The sequence below is a fragment of the Haliotis asinina genome, chromosome 8, assembly GCF_037392515.1.
Source record: "Haliotis asinina isolate JCU_RB_2024 chromosome 8, JCU_Hal_asi_v2, whole genome shotgun sequence".
Lineage (NCBI taxonomy): Eukaryota > Metazoa > Mollusca > Gastropoda > Lepetellida > Haliotidae > Haliotis > Haliotis asinina.
In genome coordinates, this window is record NC_090287.1 from 40,932,925 (window position 1) to 40,945,117 (window position 12,193).

At 38.9% G+C, this 12,193-nt stretch overlaps 1 pseudogene; it reads right to left on the reverse strand.

The window, feature by feature from the left end:
* Window positions 1-5: 5 nt before the first annotated feature.
* LOC137293991 (interferon-induced protein 44-like) lies at window positions 6-10,867 on the reverse strand (annotated as a pseudogene).
* Between the last annotated feature and the right edge of the window lie 1,326 nt (window positions 10,868-12,193).

Genomic DNA, 12,193 nt, shown 5'->3' on the forward strand with positions numbered 1-12,193 from the left:
CTGAGTGCAGTATTAAGGCAGCTGATATATTTTATTACGATTAATAATAGATTTAAAAGGTTTTAAACAGAGTAAAACTGCATGGGAATACTGTCTTAGTAGTTTTAAAAACAAAAGCTACTGAAAGTTTTCTATGTTCTTGTAATTGAGTTTAGTGTAGAAAAGCTTTGACATTTGTTTGTTATTTGGACATATGGCGGACAAAACAATTAATGAAGAGTAATTTGGAAGGGTCCGAAAGGGTAATTTTCATGACATTAGAGATATGGTGCTTTTTCATACTGGCTGTGAGATGTCTCGTCAACATATTTATCGCCATCTTTACATGTGATCTCATCAGTACATCTCCTACATCTGGACTACACTTGGTCGGACCCGTACCATTGGTGATTAGGATGTTACTAGTGTCTTGACGCGATGGAATGTCACATCTATGTTGCCTGGGGTTTGGGTGAATAGTTTCACGATATGACGTGAGATATACTGTTAATCGATGCAAACCCATCAAATACAATACACAGCAACTTTTGATTAACCGCCTCTATGACAGGGTAAAGAAAGAAACTCATGGAATCATAAGTGTCAGGAATATAGGAAATATCACCTGTGACTTTACGTTTGGTCAAACGCTAGTGCAGCTTGCGAGTGAGGTGTATTTGTAAATACCGCAAAATTTGGAATGAAAATATTTGATACAATAAATATTTCTGTGCACAGACATAAAGCGGACTATTGGAATTTAAGCTAAACTGTGAGACAGAAATGGACACAGCGGACATGGCCATCAGACAATTAGACGTATGGCCATTGACATAATCTTAACACTAAATTCAAGCATGTAAGTTCCAGCAACTGAGATTCGGCAATGTGAGGGTTGGACATGCCTGCTGCAGAGTGGACATAACCAACGAATCCCAACGACGGACAAAAGGTACAGAGTGTTTAATAATGCACAAATGCGTGTCACCCTTAATGGAGGACCCTACAAGTAATATATACTACAAACTGGACCATGACACCTAAAGCATCACACCTGATTAAATTAACTGTTTGGAAACCCACAGCCCAGATTAGCTTAAAGCAATAACACAGTCTCTTACAAGAACCCGTAGGTATCTTCAGACTGCATCTGTTCTAACTTCTCCTGAAAAGGTAGTAGGCGTTCTCCTTTAGTCTGAAGACATACAGTCGTGAAGGTAGTCATCTGCAAACCTGAGGATCTGCTTGCGGCACAGCAACAGGGGCATATCAACATTCCTATCTACTTGAACCTCATCTTCGTAGTTCTTCACTGGGAAGACACACGATCGAGGAAGCCCAAAGAGTTGCCCAGCTTGTTCCACAAGATCCCCGATGGCGGCGCTGTGAAACATCTTATTGACATCCTCCTGTACCTCTATACAGACCTTGTCAGCCTTGGTTAGGATGACCACTTGTGGTATACCTTTGGTAGTAAATAACAGAGTCAGTTAAGAATCAACATTGTGAATCACAAACTTTGGTTTCAAACATAGTGACAGGTTCCTCAGAAATGTAATTAAAATATCCAAGCCTTTACTATATATTGGTCGGTATGAGCTTTATCACAACATTTACGTCAACGGTAACGCAGCTTGTGTAAATATGAATCTTGACTATTTATCTTCTACAGTCAGTTGAATATCCAAACCAGCAACCACACCTCTCTGTCCCCAAAAACGTAAACCACGCCCACTGTCACAACTATTATCAACAACACGTTCAATGTTTTGGGTGGCAGTTGTGATCTCACAGCTGAATATGACAGCAATTCGTGTGTCGTGGTATTTGTTTAAACAGTATTGATCACATGATGTAACTTCGAGTCCTGTCTTCCCTATTCTACACTACTACACCTGATTCTCAATCAGTGCCTTGGTGCCAGCCCGTCACATAAAATAGATAAGTCATTCGGACTACACTGCTCTCTTAATCCTCAAAGGAGCGATGGAGTAGTCTGTCACACCATAGGCCCGGTTGGATACAGTCTGGATACACTGTGTGACGTCCACCGCGGTGATATTACTGGAATATTGCTTACAGCGGCACAAAAACTAAAACATACTCACTTACTTACTTTATGCCAATGCGCTACACAACCAGTAATTGCAGTGATGAAACTTTTTCCATATTAACACCATCTTCCTGATACCTTTGGTGTTTATTCTTTGCTGGAGAGATTTGATGCTGTGAAGAATCTTCTCAGGGAAAACGTCGACAGCGGTACCGTCAATGACAAAGGCGATGCAGTGAATCTTATCATCTGAGGAAGGGCTACTGTTGTACCCAGTACATTCCGAGTCGATGGGTGCAGTTGGGTTGAACTAGAAAACATTTTGATTCCAAATGATAAGAGTGAGCACCAAGAGTCTCCTATGTAGTGGGATACATAACCAGTCAACAATAGCGACGAATAGTCCTTATCTAAAATAATCCCCAAGCATTTCAACTAATAAGAAACAAAATCAGAACGCAGCTGCTGATAACACAGATGACGAACACCTCTTTCCATGCGAATGTGTCCATGAACCTAATGGAATAAAGATACATGAACACAGTTCAAGAGGGCAGTTTGTTTTCTCATTGCCTCCCAAAGGAATAGGCAATTCAAAGACCAGTCTTGCAGAAATAAGTTCACTTTCAAAAACACAACTCTGTGCAAAAACATCTTAGTCAACTCCATCGATGGTGACCTCGAGTGAATCCTGATCGTCCTTAAAGCTTTGGTCGGTCAGTATATATCAAATTCGGATACGGGAATTCTTGACCTGATCACGTACCAGTTTTCTTAAATTACACGGCATGTTTCCCAGTTTGAATAAAATTCGTAACAAAATTAAAGTCTAAAACCCCAAGACTGTAACGGCCATAGGTATACCCCAGTATTATACACCCGTTTGGTTACAAATGACACAGTCACAGAAGCGACACGATGAAGAACATTTCTGTAACAATAGTGCGACTATATCTCATTTTCACAGTTTAATCTCTCTGTATATATCAGTATAAAAACAACTATGTTGCTTGAATGCTTCCTGTATACCGGGAACTTATCTTTTATTGACTATTACAGTTGACAAGTTCACTTTTCACAATCTCTCATGGAACTCCCCACGTATACGAAAGACAAAAATTATCCAAGACAAAGAAACAACGATTGTGTTTTGAATGTGTTTTTCTCAATTGGAGTTTATCTCTGTATCTCTTATGCGAATGTTGATACAAGGCTAATAGCGAAACTTTCGAAAACACTTTATAATGTCAGGCAATCCATTTTTGTATCGGTTTGGAGCGTGGTGCGTGGCCTGTTTACCAGGACACTTCCGCTCCAAGTTTGTTCTGACAATTACCCAAACGTGTCCCACTAATCTTACATTTGACTTTCCAATACTAGACGGACTATACTTATAATAAAATCACCGTGTAATTAAAATAAAATATAATAAATGTGCAATTGGGTTGACATTGACATCTAAGTGGTTTTCCATATCCATAAAATATTGGTATGCAGGGGTATGCCACAAAGAACTGCGTCTAATGCATCATGAGGCCTGTGAACAATTATTCAACTCCCAGGATTTTCTAAACTGCCAAGTTCATCACCGGCATGTACGTGCGCTACAGTTCCGCTTAAGTGGTAAAGCTCGTAATTAAAGCCTGAACAGCTCTCCTAATCATCGATCTTATGTCGTGACACCTAAGGTGCAATGACAGTTCACACAGGTGTGAGACTAATTCATTCCGACACCGTTTTCACAAACATGGTGTCGTAAAATGCCACTGTCCCTATACCTAATACCTTATATGAACATCACACATGTTGGTTGTATTGCATCGTGTCTTGAAAGGCTAACCAGCTTACCCGAAACCTATCTGGAACGTGACCTTCGATGACGGCAATGAAGTCAACAACGTCAAGGCCACCCTCGCACTCCATTCCCCTGGTGTCACAAAAACGCATCTTCAGGGTTCCTCCGGTCACGTTTGAACTCACTCTGTAACGTCGGTACTTAAAAATAATAACAAAACGGCAAATGTACAGAACAAACCGTGCTGAACTGGTGCATCACCGTTTCACCGTACAGTACTAGGTGTCATCAAGTCACATAATGCGATACTAGTGATTTTAGAATGCATCCTTGGTTCCATTTTATATCAGTTTCACAAAATGTCAGCCTATTACGTTACATGGAATTTCTTCATTTCTTCATGACGTCCCTTACCGTAGTTGTTAAGCTCCTTTCAGTACTTCCGCTCCTTGCTAGACCGGTTATCTCCCCTTGGAAGACAGAGTTGATGGAGTTAAAGAAGCTGGATTTCCCAGCTCCAACCGAACCTAATAATAGCACATTAACAGCCTTGACCTTGCTGTCTTCCGGTGGTGTAAATCGTTCAATGTAAGACAGCAACATCTGAAAGCAATGCTGCAGGTATGTTGACACCAGAAGACATCCCAGAAATTGAATATGCACCTCACAAAGCAGTACTTTCGATCTAGTTTTGTCCATATCATGACTACTCACAATGTCAACCACTGAAAAAATTGCCATTAAAATTTCGAGACAGAATAGCTGAAGAGGACAGTTCAAGTCCAATGCGCTGTAGATTATTTGAATATTAAATCCTGCAGAAGATATTATATTAAATTGCCTAATTCCATTCATTCACCACCTTGAAATATTAGGTGTGACAGTTTTACTATACGTAGCATCAATACAGTGGGCTACTCTGGCATGTGGTGCCATGTGCCATTGTTGTGTGTGGGTTTCGGTTGTTGTTGTTATTTATTTTTACTGTTCCCCAGGGTGCAACAATGAGGCCCCAGTTCACATTATACAGTTTGGTAGGTAGGGTTGTAAAGTACGCAAAAATTAACTTTTTCAAATACGAAATTAACCGAATATAGAGACAAATTTCGTTGTTAAACTGGGAATATAGATCTCCACTTTCTGTCATGACTTTGGAGACTATTATGTTTTATCGCAATGAACTTTTCCACATTGCAACTTTCTCTCAAAATAACCGTGAACTTTTGAAGTTTTGGTGTGTATTGATTAATCCAACACGAATGAATATACCTTTTGGCAGGAAGAATAATGATTTAATAATCTGTGTATAATGTTCAGAACCAAACGAGATATATATTTTGTTATTTTAAGTGTATTCTCAGTGTGATCATTCATCCAGGCCTCAAGTTCATTCCAGAATGCTTACGTTACCCTACATTCCCAATATACATGACAATTATTCTCATTCAACTCATTACAAAAACAGTAAACAGTATTGTCAACAAGTTTCATTTTAAATAGTTCATTTTTAGTATAGAAAATACCGTGTAAAAACCTGTGTTGAAAATCAAGTAGTTTAACATCTATCAAACCATTTCTATAAGTAATAAAAATCTGATTCCAATCAAAAGCAACACTACCAAAAGATTTTTGCCATTTAAGACAGATTTTAGGTAAATCTAGATCGGAAATCAAGGTGTCATAAAAGATTCTAGCTGCTTTGCATGGTTTCATTAAATTCCAGTGACACTCAGTTATGAGTAAATAAAAAACTGGGCTATTCCTAGAGTGTTTAATAGTATATTTCCAGAATCAGGAAGTATATTCAAAACATGCAAATAGTCCAGGAACGTGCCTTTAATGTTATACATTTCCTTCAGCCTGTCAAATGACAAAAACCCGGTATTGCCACATAGATCCTTAATTGAAAGAATGCCGTTATTTGCCCAGTATTTATTGTAATGTGATGAATTTTTCAAATTATGGTTAAACCACAACGGTTGGGCTAGGATTTTGTGAATATTACCTCACATGACTCTTTTTACAAAACTTGTTCCAATCTTTCAAAACAAATATCGATGTGTGTCAGCACTTGCACCAGATTTTACACATCGAAAGGAATATCACAGGGATTTGCAACTTTTGTTTTCCACAGTAAGATCTCAGGTTAGCTACTTTCAAAACTTCACAAAAGGTTACAGTGTCAACCAACCTTAAACCACCATTTTATGTGCACTCTTTTCAAATTGGTCCTTTTGATTTTATCAGGTTTGTCATTCCATAATATTATGCATTTTAAAATGATGTTATCCAATGAAATAATGAAGTCTATTGGAGGATTAGGCAAAGTGCTGAAGATATAGACAGATTTTGACAAAGCCAAAGTTTTTATGACAGTTATTTTACCAATCAGTGTCAAGTGTCTTTTCCTCCATTATGACAACAGTCTATTTATCTCGTCTAATCTTTTTAATCCCAGACTGTTAAGGTTTGTGTTGAATTTAATTCCCAAGATTTCAAACACACCATTTTGTCATTCTGTCTTAATGTCTTTACATAATATGTCCATGTGTCCATGCTATTTCTCTTTGATCCAGTCCATATTGCTTTTGTCTTATTATTAATAAATATATATTTAAAGTCCTGACATGTTATAAAATATATTAATTTCATCAATAGCAGCCTTTAAGCTCATTTCCGTCTAGAAATAGTTCCGTGTCGTCAGCATATTGGTTTAACTCATTATTGTCAATAACAATACCTTTTATGTTCTCATTAATATTTATTTCTAATCATACAACCAAGTATTTCAGCGACATAAAATAAAGAGATATGGTGACAGAGGGTCCCCTTGCCTACATCCGCGTTCATTTACGAAAAATGTGCAATGTTTGTTAGGTACAGAGGCGTGATAAACCTGTGACACCAAACAGCATGTTCCATAACAATTACTCGTATCACTTGTTTAGAAATCTTACGTTAGGGCTTGGTTCCTTTCAAGAAAACATTCAGTAGAAGATAAAGACAAACTGGATCTTATTCGAGGACACCTAGCCTACCCAGTAGAGACTACCGTCATTAGAAGTGCATGTACTCAGATATTAGAATCAAACATACATATGATTCGGAGATATAACAATCAGTTTCTGAGATCGCTACAAGACCTACTTTTGATGTACCGTCTTCCATTCTCAGGCGGTTATGATTTTATTTAGCTACACTCCTTCAGGAGACTGTAAGTCGTGTGACCTGAATTTAACCACTGTTTCCAAAGAATAAGTCAACAAACTCAGTGAGGAGAGTCTCCACTCACTAATTCAATATAATAATCCCCAACATCAGTTGCTACATCACTATTTACAAACCTCGCGATTTACTTGTCCAAATTTCCTCCAGGCACCATCAATAGAAGCAGGGGGCATGCCTGTGGACTCTACAGGAAGGTATACACAACATGGTTAGTTATTGTGACGTGTGCAATAAAGATATCGCAAAAGAGTACGTATAAATATATGAGTCTATACAGATATGAGCATATGCATATACCCGGAATACTGCTGAGCGCAGCGTAAAACAAAACTCACTCACTCCCAAACACACGCAAGCGCACACACACAAACATACATGAACAACTGAATAAAGCACTTGTTGGGAAGGGTATTAGCTTTTTTGAATGCAATATTCTGAGTTTAAAAGATCGAATTGTACAATTAAATTCGGTCATTTCAAGTAGTTACCCGTGATGTGGTAGACCTCAATATCGGTGTACTGAAGGCTGCCTCCACAAAACGCATCACTGTCATCGCCCTTCATGTCGTAGTGGGTTCCTACTGTCATTGTGCCATTTCCCTGGAAATAGTTGTCAGTCTTGGTAACTGTCTTCGTAATGTGAACTGTTCTTGTAAATGGTTGTAAGTCAGAACCGAAACATGGGAGTTCTGCATAACTGCATTTCCAGGCTGCTTCACACGGTAGAGTTTTGGCTTGAACGATTTCTTCGCTGTAAGTCTGAAGATGAAGGCAGTGGCGTCATTGCTATACTGACTCGTTGTGGAGACGTTGTTTATGTTGCAAGCTGTACGGCAATATCGGCAGTACCATGACGCAGTTTCAGAAACTCCTTGCCCTTGGTTATGACCACTAGCACAAATGAAGGGCGTGTCCATCCATGGCACGGCTGTGTAGCCACCAAACACGTAGCCCGCTGTGTTATACAGTAGGGTAACAGTTGGGCCTTTGCCACTGCACATCCGATGAAAGGCTTCTGCACTACATCCATCTCTAGTAGCCTGATACAACAGAGTGTATTCTTTCCTCCCCCCCAACCATTTACTGAGGACTGATTTGTAGCGGGACTGTATCTTGGCCATCGTCAATTGCCTGTGAAATAAATACGTGTAAGGACTTCAAGACATTTGGACGAATGCACAGCTATTATTTCAGTGATAAATAAGTTATGACTAATAATAAACCAAACGATTCATATTCAGCAGAGGTCACGGCTAGCCACTAAGTGATTTTGGTTTTACGTCGCTTTTCGCGATATTCCACTTACATCGCGTCGGGGTGACACCAGAAATGGACTTCACACACAATACCCTGTGGGGAATCGAACCCGGGCATCCGATTGACGATTGAACGCCTTGACAACTTGCCTACCCATAGCCCCAACGCTGCTAAGGGTCAGCGTGTGTTTGGTTGAAAGAGAGGTTAACTGGAGTCACACGAAATTAACATGCAGCTTCAGTGGGAGACTAACAAATGGGCACTGAGGTTTTGTGATCTGAAAGCCGGTAAACTCCTTCTATTCCTCTCAGGGAATTTGTACGGTATTTTACAACCATCGCATTTCGATATGACGGGGATTACAACTAACGTTGTAACTGCGTTGATGTTCCTGTTAAGAATCAGATAAGGCCACTGATGTCCAATATCTAAACGCTAATGGGGTGGAGGGTAGCCTGGAATGATCTCCAGCAGCCTAGATTAATCCAGCGATTAACGGGAATTTCCGAATGGCTTTTAAAGGCTACTTGAGAGGGCTAGCACATCACACCAAGAACAGTGAAAATGATACGTGAGATTATACATTCAAAACGTACATCCCGCCAAGGCATATTTTTAACTGTAGGTGAATAGCATTTTTCTTTGACTTTTAAGACTGTACAGTATTACCGGTATACCGGCATATCGCAATGCGCTTTTCAAAGGATACGTATTGCAATATTTGTTTCTGAGAACCGGTATATTGGTAAAGAACACAGATGCAGTTTTCTTCAGGTAATTACCTTTATTATTTAAATTAAAATCTACACATAATTTCCTCAGAACTAATGTTTTCCTTTGTTATTCAATTACAAAACCAAAACCTGGAACACTATGAACTGCATAAAAAGCAACCCCGAATCCCCTACTATGCAAACAAATTTTGAGACAGCTATTATCAGACATTAACATGTATTTTTAAGGACTTGCAATGTAGATGTTAAGACTGACATACACAAACTGTGTCACTCACTGTGAAACACTTTATGTTTCCAATATATCGCAATACGGGTACCAGAATCGCAATATATTACAATAGGATACTGTTAATTATGTTTGTCAATACACACTCCTACTGACTGTACTGCTCTCTGCTGCTATTACATTTCATACATTCATTGTAATTGTACAACGTTAACCACTGAAGTTTAAGTCGCCTGTGTTGCAACTTGGAAGCAAACACATAACACGTGAACGCGTAGGTTTGCTGACTTTGCAATCAAACATCTAGTCTTGGATTTCATAAAAACACTTCTGAATCACTTTTAAATCTAAACTAATCAATGTGGCATATTGGCTGTCGGTCATTGTTCGACATAATATATCCTGACTTGTTATTATCCGTTCTTGGATTTGCGAAGTTTGAATATAGGCGTTACGGAATCCTATATATATGATGCACTCACGAACGTTTAGCATCATTTAATCTATTCCATTATTTATAAAGTTTACGCTTGCATACATGTTACAATATGCATGTACAATATGCATGCACAATTTGCATGTACAACATGCAAAGACAGAAATAGTCCACACAACAGATTATACCGCACATATATACGCGGACACACGAGTACCTGTAAGGGATTAGCCACACGGTGTTTTAAAAAGGATCAAGGTACTTTTACACGCCTGTAATATATGTGAATTTATAAACTGTAATATCTCTTTATTTAGGTTAGATTTGAAAACAAGCATTCAATAGAGAATAACAAAAACAGTAATTAGAAAACAATCATACTGTGTTGGAAATCTGAGGTATATAACGAAATCATAATAGCTCCAAAATTGATTAGAGGTTACCGAACGCGTTTCTGGAAAATCAGGGGTATATAGTGTAATTACATATCTCTGAATGACTTTGATTGACCAATCACAATCCAGTATTTACGGAAGTAATGGTAGAGTAAACGTTACATTGTGTGTTAGATCAAAGCAAACAGCCACATACAAGGGAGATAACTCGTGGTACCTTAGTGCCGATGATAAAATGATCGAATTCCAGGAATGACGATGTGAACGACTCGAACACGCCGGCACATCTGCCTACATGGTTTCGTATGTTTGGCTATTGACTAATCAGAATTCGACGAATTCATCATCATCGTAATGAATGCATGTAGACCTATAGAGACATGTGCAGGAAGTATACAAGCTTTTCGGTTACAAGCTCACTGGAAACAACATCAGAGACGTTTGACATTGTACAAATTGTATTTCATCATTATCGATTTGCCATCGGCAGATTCTCTAAAGGAGGAAATGGTTGTTTCGTTCTCGACATAAGTACAAGTCATGGCTGTCACCTGTGTCGTATCACATATCTCGACTTCAGACACGTAAATAATCATATATTCATAAAATAACATGTGGATCATATGTAAACAATGAGTGTCAAGATATATCGTCAGCACAGTCAAATATGTACCTTTGAATCACACAGTTGTCGTCTCGCCATCAAAAACAGAGCCCATGGTCGAATTTCGCCGAATCCTACTTTCTCTTCTTCAAATGCTTCATGGAGTTGCTTCCCTTTACCAACAGTCCCGGGAAATAATGGGACTTGAAACACCTTGCTATGAGGACGTAAAGTACGGATCAGTCGTTGTCTGTCTCAGATTCCCTGAACAATGTTGTTCTCCTTCCACCAGGAGTGGAGCTACCATTATGAAAACATGATTTTTGCTAAAGACCACCATGAAAGTTTGGCAAGAGTTCAATACCGTCTAATCATAAAGCTTTACGACCTATCGGGCTTACACGAAAAACTTATGGCTTGCAACTCGCTTGCCTTCCATCAAGCTTCGTGTAATGCAAAAGCCCAAAATTAATCTCCAACCTGAACGGGGCCCCTTTTCAATGTAAATGTAGCATTTGTTTTGGCTTCCATCAACTGAAACATAGTCTTTTTATGAAAGGGGTTGTATTGTGAGTTAGTTAGTTTAAGTCTCTTTTAGCAATATTCCAGCAATATCACAGCGGGGGACACCAGAGTATTAATTGTGAGGCTTATGTGAACGTAGAAGAATGAATGCCAGTAGCGCATCCAATCTGACCGATCCACGCATGCCCAGTTGCAGTGGGAATCAAGTTTAAATTGTTACGGTTAATATATGGCTAAAGGTATTATATTAATCCCCTTTGAACCAGCAAAATGCCACACAGACAAGTCTAAAATATTCAATAACATATTGAGCAGACAATGAGCTACTTACAATGAATCACAATACAGATTTCTACTACAATGTTATTGAGTCACAAACCTAAGGTATTTGGGTCACAAATGTGTGTGCGTGCGTGCGTGCGTAAAACCATACTCACTCTCTGTATACTAGTGTACTAAATTCATATACTGTCATTACACAGTCAAATGGCCAATGTAATGGTGCCTTTCGCCTTATACTCTGATCAAAATACAAAGACTGAATTCGAACGTGTTGGCGTTACATATATATACTCTCCAGACAACTCACCAACAGACCGTACGACTATGATTCATATGCCATGATACATCACTAACGTTGGAGAAAAGAACTTCAGTCATGACTTTCACAATTTCCTCCATAACAAAACGAAAAAAACGTAGGTATTTCGTATTTCGTAATCTGTATGTTTTTGCTGGCAATGCGCCCTTATTATCATGAAAAGGAGTGACACATGTGTTCATTATCTAAATGAATACAATACGAGAAGGCAGTCTAAGTAAACTTAGTCTCAGTATTATTCGTTACACTCCACTGCTGAGTCTAACAAATCCTAGTAGGAGGTCACGTCAGGTAACCTTTGGGCGACCTATGACCGTCCATTCAAACGCAAAAGCCAAATGGATTTAGCCAATCAGA